General features: G+C 38.2%; 1 protein-coding gene across 1 annotated transcript in view; it reads right to left on the bottom strand.

The window, feature by feature from the left end:
- The window catches only part of LOC109465050, a 16,207-nt gene extending 7,242 nt beyond the window's left edge, over positions 1-8,965 (bottom strand). The window contains exon 1 of the mRNA XM_019762193.1: positions 8,770-8,965. The gene's annotated coding sequence lies outside the window, so the exon portion shown is untranslated. The remainder of the gene's footprint in view (positions 1-8,769) is intronic.
- Between the last annotated feature and the right edge of the window lie 646 nt (positions 8,966-9,611).

Genomic DNA, 9,611 nt, shown 5'->3' with positions numbered 1-9,611 from the left:
CAAAACTGACGTATTCCTCTAACATTTACCACAGGTTCTATCTCGATACCATGTTCAGAACAATCTCTGCACCCTTCTCTAGTATTGTGCAGCACTACTTTGTGCCCGGACTACTTTTGACTACGGGGTTCGCCCATAAATACTGTGTTGTGCGGCCTTAAACGAACTTGGCCTTGAATTTTTTTTCGTTTATACGATAAAACTAGTCAAGATGTGAAACTTGGCCAAATTTTTATTCCACAAATCCGAACGGTTGCTGAGATTTCGGCAACTTTGCACTTCGGCACCTGTCGTAGGGCTAGGTCCCGTACAAGGCCCTAATGACGGGCCATTTAATGGTCTTCTTATCAGGTCAAATTTACTATTCCAGCCGACTTTTTTCTGGCTAGCGGGTATCATTGTTGTATCCTCTCACGTTCTGAGTGTATTTTTAGTTAGTGTAAGTCCGTTTTACGGCGAGAAAGGGGAGGGGGGGTACGCGTTCTCTGGCCAGTGGGGAACTCCCATTGTAAAGCATAGGGGGCGGTCCTAGTGACCGTTGCCATGGCAACGGAGGTCTGACGGTGAAATAAACAGGCGTATTTTACTTCAACCGTCGTCAATACCAGATTTACTAAGCAAATTTCACCGAATTTGACACGGTTTCTTAATTCCCGTGGGGGTTCAATGCCTAGAGCGGATTTTCCACGTCTTGGACCATAGCACTACTTACCACTTAAGCAGCGACACCTAGCTGCAGTTCGAGGTAAAGCTAGTCAGTATTGCCCTGAGGACAGACAGTCACTGAAACGTCGGCGTGTACAGATCCTTGACATATCTACACCTATTTAATTTGTTGTTTCTCGGATTCGCCATGTTCATTTTTTTTCTGATTTGCAAAAAAAAAAATGTTTTAAATCAACTGCAAAATGCTCAATGTTTTTTTTTTCGCCCTGTCGCTTCATATTTTGTCTGAAAAAATCAGAGAAACAACATATTAAATTGTGAATAAGAACCTTATCATACAGTCTCTTACCTACCTAATGAAACTATTCACGGAATAAAGATCTTTGTAAATATATAGCTTCATCAGTCATTGGAAAATTCTTTTAACCTACTAAGTCTATGACATTAGACCCAACTTCCACACCAAGCAGACCGTGGGGCAACCGATAAGCAGCCTAAAGTTAACATCCGGAGGAAGATCAGAAATTAGATTATTTAGAAGAATAATGAAATTTAGGGAGGGACAAGATTTTGGAGTTGGTAGTTTACTTGTGACAGGCGGCAGTTCACCATGCCCGGATCAGGACGCACTGCAATAAAAACAGATTGCAAGAAGACTGGCAATGAAAACATACATTGCCATGGCGACGGTGGTTGGTGTTAGGGTTATTGTTTGCATGGCACTGCCATCATTTCATGATTTTGAGGAAGACTTGGTACCTGTTAAGTCTAGACAGATACAGTGCACTCCTTCCCTGAGTGTACATGTATAGTGAATGAGCCCCCCGGGGTCACAGAAAGTAGGGCCATCCGGGGCAGAGAGGTCTTCCCAAGGGTTTCCAGGAATGTGGGCATAGATGTGGGTCAGAGACATGCCTGTGGACATTCCGCATGCCTGTGGACAAAATTCCTATACAATTCTTAGAATTCTTGCAAACTGCATACAACACTGTACCATTAGGCTCCTCCCTGAGACGTCGCCAAAAAAAGATCAATTTTCCTGTCGAATACCAAACGAATATTGTGGTAGGAGGCCTGCTGTAACAGGCTACCAAACCCCATCTAGCGGTTGTATGGGGCATAGCATGGATTGGTCTACATTAATGGCGACAGTGCCCTTTTACAGTGTGTTACGTCACCTCATTGAGTATGAACCCGAAGATAGTGCCGGATTCTCACATACCAAAGTATAAATAAACGGATTAAATGAACATAAATTACAAACACAACAATATGGATAGTTTTGTTTGAGGCCCTTTTTAATATTCTACACTAGGTAACAGTATATATATATGTTAGGGCGAAAATTAAAATCCACTTTGAAACCTGCCGGGACTAGTGTTTTATGAGCAAGTATACCATAATTTCATGTGGTACAGACAAGACGCTGAATTATTAAGCAATGTTGCCCTAAGGTGCATGATTCTTTTAATTCATGACGAAAATATGGCAGCAGAAATACCAAATTCTATTTTTCTAATATTTGACGTATTAAAGATAAATTCCTGTTATTATGAATATTAAAAACTTTGTCTTTTAACCTCCTCTTTTTCCAGATAGAATTTCATAACGATAAATCAGAACCCTTCAGTCTCACACGTCACTGAACAATCATAGTGGCAGCGACGTTAATAATTAAAGAGTCTGTGACATACCAAAAGTCGATGTATGCATGTCTGGCGTTGTACAAATGCCCCCCTCCCTACGATGGCGTGATGTTTTCAACCCCTCAGAGGTAGCGTTAGTATGATTTATGTAAAGCCAATACTTATTGACCTCAATGTCTTTTTGCAAGCGTTTAAACAAAAGGACGATGTTACGTGCAGAACCCTGATGAAATTTTGATGCATGTAAAAGAATACGGGTCACCGACGCGCTGTGCTCACAAAACGGGAAATACATGATTTGACAGAAAACGCGGTTCAGAACGTTATACATTGTACAACGAAAGCGATGATAAATTTAACACAATCTACAGAAAATTGATGCGCTTCACTGACGAAAGGCATTTGCGTTGAGAGTTTTCTAGTTCAATACTACGATTACATTGTCTAACTTTAAGAATATTTATTTGCTTACCTACATTGATACCTGGCTAGAATATGATTCAAGCAACCGTGCCCTTGGTCTGAATTTGGGGGAGGGGGTCTGAGTTGCTATCGCAAGGGTCTGGAGCGGCTGTCATTCGGCATGAACTCAGGTGACCTTAATAAGACCCCAGGTGCGAAAAGAAATTAGGGAGGACACAGTGTACAAAATACTTTTTTGAACCAGGTTGGGCAACTGGACAACCTGCGGCAAAAATTGCCCATCTGAATTTTAGGTTGCCCCACCTATATGTTACTAGTACTTTCTTCAAATTAAGTAATGTTACATACATAAGCATTTGACAATATTTCTAACAGCATTTAGTTAAGTAATACTAGTAATAGCCATTAATACCTAAAATTAAAAAGCATCACCACAGTGGTGGTGCATAATTTTTTTTGGTTTGGGGGGGGCTTCTTAAAATTCAGGTAGCACACTGGGCTTCCTAGGTTCAAAAGTAGGTTGCCCCAAGTAAAAATTTGGTTGCCCGGGGACTGGGCAACCAGGTATTTTGCACGCTGAGGACACCTACTATTTTTTCTTCTTTTGTGTTCTTTAACGAATGCTCGAATCGTGACTCTTCTCAAACACAGGACCTCCATTTAACGTCCTATCCGGGGAACGTCCCTAACCAAAGCTAGGTACTCATTTCCACCTTAGTGAAGTGAGGAAAGTCTTATAAAGTGTCTTTCCCAATGGCACAACATCAGGGCATGTTAGGAGTTTTGAACCAAAGATCTATGACTATAGTTCCTGGGCCAAACACCCAACCATTACGTCACAGTATGTCACTGTATACGCCAAAAGGCAGTTACTCAAGCAACTGGATATGATTTTGGAAGAATGCTTGAGTAACTGCTTTTTGGCGTATCGTATTACCTGGATGTCTAACATTCACCGACATGTCACTGTATAGTTGGGCACGATTGAAAGAATAAAAATTTCATTTTGATTCGCCCATCTCTGTGCTGTAAATATGTTGTTTAAGTTTTGTAATCTCTCCTTGCTTTAAATCTACTGTATAAGTCTTATGACCACCAATTGCTGTTCATCTATAGTCGTAAATTGTATAACTAGGTATTGTTTTAAATTCGCATTTTAAGTTTGTAGTGTATCAATTGCGATATAATGTATTGTTTTTGTGATTTTGTGTATAAAGATATTTAAAAATAATAAAGAAAATACATGGGTTGGTCTCTAAATTATTCTATTCATTATGACAAAGCCAGGACACAACTTACGTTTAAAAAACATGCCTGCTTGGCAGGGGGGGGGGGGCTTTTGGAAACTAATCTTGATATCTTCAAGACATGCCATTTTTTGTAACGTATTCTGAATATTGCTTTGTTTTTGGTAAAATTGCAAAAGCATTCCTGATCTTCTCGCAAGGCTGTATTCCTTACAGATTGGGAAAAACTGAGATTGAAGGCAGACTATGTTTATCTATATATATAGGCTTAATACATTTATACTGGCATGCAAAAAAGAAATCTTGAAATAACTACTTAAAAATATCAACATGTAAAGCTATATAGTAGATATACAATACCTCTTCGTATACTTTATTAATGATATAGTATAGTATAGTGTACCATACCTATATGTAGAATTGTAACAGATCTTAGCCAGTAATTTGGTCGACGCTTTGAAGTATAGTACTCATAGAACCTGTATAGTATATTTACAACTTCTCATTGTACCCTTTATAAATATAATATAGTGTAGCTTAGCACGTACTTAGGTGTACTCAGCTCTTAGTCAGTATTTGAATTCAACATTTTGCTAGACATAGTATCCGTTGAACCTATATGAAGAATTTTGCTGGACCCATACCAGCTAGTAATCTTATTATCTGCTATACATTGTACCTGCTAAAATTGTTGTGCAGAAAACTCAACAGAACAAATTGTGTAAGAAAAGACCTACTTGCCGGTTATGATATTAATTTGTATCGGTGTAATATTTTTGCATGATGATGATGAGAGCGCACGTTTCACAATCTTGTGTGGGGAAGTTTAGATTAAGCCAAACGAATAGCAAAATTTGACTATTTTTCAGTTGAATTTTATACTTCAATCTATTTCAAAAGTAGTTAGATGCTGGCATCATGAGTAGATAATTCATATTTCTGTGAACGTACAAACTTACAACTTAGAATAGCAGTTACCGTGTTCCTCTTACCTCTTCATATATTGCATATCTACTGTTTATCCTGTATGTATACCAACGTTATTAGATTTAAGTAGAGATAGTAGGTTTGATAAGTATATCGTACACGTAGAACTTCATGTTAGCAAATAGTCTTATATCACCACATTTTGTTTGCAATTAGCCCTCGGGCATAAATTTGCAATAAACATCTCATTACAATCGCCACGCCTTGAATGGATAGATAGATAGTACACGAATGTCTTACCTAGTTCCTGTTGTTGATTGCCATAAATCCGTTACTTCTGTCCTTCAGCTGAGGACCACGACATGCCGGTTTGGTCAGTTGAAGGACACTAAGTAAACACGGATGTACCATCCCACAGGGAGGACTTATCACGGGGTTTAGTACCGAATAATGACCAGTCTGGCAAACTTAATGGCGTTCCTTCCGTCGCCAAATCTCATTAATAATTAACCAATGACAGGACAGCATTCCAACGGCTGCATATAGACTGTTATCAGGAAATAAATGATGTTAATTTGAAATGTGAGGCACATTTATATATCATATGTTTGCAAATAACTCATAACAAACATTAAAGACGCAGTCTACATCCAAATAATTTTGTTGCCTTTTGTTCTGTTTAGGCCACAGCAAGTAATTTTTATGGATGACATCAGCGCGCGCATTAATTTTCGCCTGATTTTGGAAAAATAAACAAGAAATTTTGTTGTCTTCTGACAGTGGTCAACCTGCCGAAAATGGGCAAAGATGTCTGTTGCCATGCCGGAAGGTGGATGGCAGATAACTATAAAGAGAAGAGACAAGAAAAGGCTCTGATTGAATTATTTTGTTTCTTACTTTGCAGTGATATGTGATATGTTGGCTGTGTATATGTGATGTTCCCACTGAATCAAAACTATTTGTACAATGATTGAGTCCAGATTTTACAATGTAAGAACCTTGTTTTTTTCGGCCCGCCTTGGTTTTTTTTTGCCCGCTCGCGTTAGATTTGGAGTCTGCGGAGGATGTCATCCATAAAATTTACTTGCTGTGGCCTGTCATATGTAGGTTGTAGTGGCTAGTGCGTGTGGCGCCACATTGTCCCTTATTTCTAAAATTGATTCAAACATGTAGGACGTGTTGATATTGTTAGTATGCAGTGGGTGGGAAAATGGGCGCCGTGAATTCTTGATGGACTTACGCTGCTCTATAGTCTGCATCGAAAATAAAGTAACTCCGCCTGTGATAATTCAATTAGACGGTTATCATCTAAAAATTATGGCCAAGGCCTCAAAAGAAGAAGTCAAACTCAGTAAAACTAGTACCATGCATGTTGTAGAATATAGTATAATGCTAGACGTAGATATAGTCTCACATACCACTGTATTTTCTTTCTTATGTTGTTTGTAACTGCAATTAGCCCTCGGGCAAGTATTTGCAATAAACTTTCTTATTAATGCGGATGTGTATATTTTAATTTTAGTCCAAAATCTTGAAGGATAAGATTCTGTTGTAATGTTAGAGACAAAATACAGAATAGTAATTCAATACAACTTTTAAAGAGAATATCACTTTCGTAAAAAGTCTAAGAACATTCACAGTGAGTCCCCAAGACGCTGAACTTCACTCGACCGAAAGTCAAGATACTGGAGACTAAACAAGAATATTTCTTGAGGGTAGTTACAAAATATATACATACATAGACGGAGGTCGTTACAGACTTCGAACTTTAACACCTTTTGGAAAATAACTCCTGAGAAGTAGTCAACCCCCCTAATATCATGAATAGAATAGTTTAATAGAACGGAATAGATTAGAATATCAGTTACCTTGTTCCTCTTACCTGTTCACATATTGCATATCTACTGTTTATCCTGTATGTATACCAGCGTTATTAGATTTAAGTAGAGATAGTAGGTTTGATAAGTATATCGTACACGTAGAACTTCATGTTAGCAAATAGTCTTATATTACCACATTTTTCTTGTCAATATCTGTTTGCAATTAGCCCCCGGGCATGAATTTGCAATAAACAACTTCTAAAATAACGTACAATGAGCATCTAAAATTCTAATCTTTCTATTTAATAGTACTTGTCTCAATGTCTATCTGTCTAGTATCTACCTATTTGTCTATCTGTTTCTGACAGAATCTGTCATTATATTTGTCTTGCTGTCTATACTGCTATCTATATGCTATCTATCTAATCTAATCTAATCTAATCTAATCTAATCTACTCTACTTAATATATTTATCTATAGATCTAATATCTGATAGTATTTATCTAGAAGCGTATGTATTCATCTAATACATATTGATATTATATAGTATCTGTCATCTAATACATGTAGCATCTACCAAGTATCTAGTACTCAGCAATGGTAGTATCAAATCTATATCTATTCCTTATCTATTCTTATTTTTCTAATCTAATGACCTATCCTATATATTTATCTCATCACTATCCATATACCCATTCACAAATGTATCAACATGTATCTCGAGAAATATACGTCTTCGAGAGAATATCAATTGTTGTATTCACTCTACTTTACGATGGTTTTACTTTAAGCAACGTCATGATGATAAGTATTCTGGGCATACGCATTATTCCTCCCATTTTTAATTGTGGTGTAACAAAATCAAGATCTAGAAACAGTAGCATACCTTACCACGCAAGACTACTGAACAAAAACAACAATCTGTTATGACATGGTATCTGCTTTATGATCGCAACCTACTGTAAATACTTTTAATAATTTGCTGTTTTTAACCGCTTGACTATGATCTCCACCTATTGTAAATGCTTTAATTGCTGTTTTTAACTGTTTTTAATAATTTCTTTTAATATATGTGCCAACCGTTTTTTATAATTTGTGTAATGCGGCAGATCAATTCAGGGTCCTACGTGGACCCTGCTACTCTGTACCGTATAGTATGAAAGAAATAAACCAGTATTACTATTATTATAATAAAAAAAGGAAATCTAGACAAGAGAGACAAGAGGTTTCTTTTTTTCCTCCCTGCTGCATGAGTGATAACATAGAAAACCGCCATGTGCTACCCACAGAAAGTTGAATGGGCCAGCCCTATTCAGCACTCATCATTAATACCAGTGGGACCTAAGCCCTGGGTTTTGTCAGCCACATTGCTTTATAAGTAACCAGCTATAAGGGCTATTCCACTGGACGCTTCAGGAGGGGTGGTAAAAATCACCTGTCCTCCGTATATTTCTATATATTGTTGAAATACTACGTTTAGTGTGATTTTAGATTTGTTTCACACTGCTACAATTAGAGTGATTTTAGTACTTGTTTTTATTATTACAGTCAAAGTTTATTATTCCGATGACAGATTGTAAATGAGTCTGCAATTCAGCCGTCAGGCCACAAGATGCTTTTGTGCAATAAACCAATTTGATATCAAGATTATTTTGATTTCAAGAAACGATTGATTCCTGTCATTTTTATTTCTACACATAAAAGAATAAACCAAAACAGACCCATCCACCCCCTCCACTGAGGTATATAATGGAATATCCTAACATGATCTAATTTGACAAGCCCAGACTAATGACCAATGACGTTCCTCGCTTAGAAATGCAGCCTTTGATGGTTGTATGCACACAGGGAATTAGATAGTGTACCCATTAAGAATGATTTAGCTGTTTCCTTACAAATTTGATTAGTAATATCTAGAATTCTGGATACGTGTTAGTCGTAGGATATATGCTATTATATGCCCTAATATAAGCGCCTGGCAACTGGTTTGATAATAGAGGGGAGATTGTAATAAGTATGCATCCCCCCTCCCCTACTGACCTTCAGAATGTAATAACAGGTCAAACACGAGAGCTAGAAATTCCCGCTCGTTCGCCGTATCCAAGCGCGTTGCTAGGCAGTGACGTCATCCCACTGGTCGAGGATTAGACGCTGGTGATTAGATTGTCATCGATAGCAAATCAGGGAACCCGTCTGTGGAGTTCTACTCATTCGGGAGTTGGCAGGGAACGAACGAAAAGGGCAGATATAACGTGTCAAGGCGACTTCTCTCCAGCACGCGTCCTGAGCGGACAGGATGAATCCATCAAATTCACATGATTGGCTGACTGGATTTGTTGCGTGATTTCTGATTGGTTGATTGGTTGATGGATCACCAAAGCGGGTTGACTCCTGGTTGGCTGGCTATAGTTCGTTTGTTGATTTCACTGGTTAATGAACGAGTTGATTGACAGATTGGAGACGTGGTTTGCTAAACAAACCCAACGTTTGTCCTTAAAATGTTCCGTCATGTTACGGTCCATTTGTTGTGACATTTCAGCAACATTTACTAAAAAATACAACCCTCGTGACTAGAAATCGGTGCGTATATCCCAGTGACATTGAAACAGATAGCATGTACTACGCGAAAACTGCCAAATTTTGACATATAGGAGCGCTCTGAAATTGTCTTGAGCACACCGGTGCATGGGTGGAATACTAAGTCGTGTTTTATACTCTACGTTTGTCGCCGCGGTGCTTGTAACAATTTATCATGGAGTCTCCTCCCTATCCTACCGTGCATTCCAGCAGCATAGACACAAGCAATTAGTTTATCCTATGAAGGCGAACACTGAGGGACGTTATTGTTTCTACGTGGTAGCTTCATCCCGTGACATTGCTAT

This window comes from Branchiostoma belcheri, unplaced genomic scaffold (genome assembly GCF_001625305.1).
Source record: "Branchiostoma belcheri isolate BF01 breed outbred unplaced genomic scaffold, Haploidv18h27 scaffold146, whole genome shotgun sequence".
NCBI classification, from domain to species: Eukaryota; Metazoa; Chordata; class Leptocardii; order Amphioxiformes; family Branchiostomatidae; genus Branchiostoma; species Branchiostoma belcheri.
The sequence above is the reverse complement of the archived record's forward strand: the minus strand, read 5'-3'. Positions and strand labels throughout refer to the sequence as shown.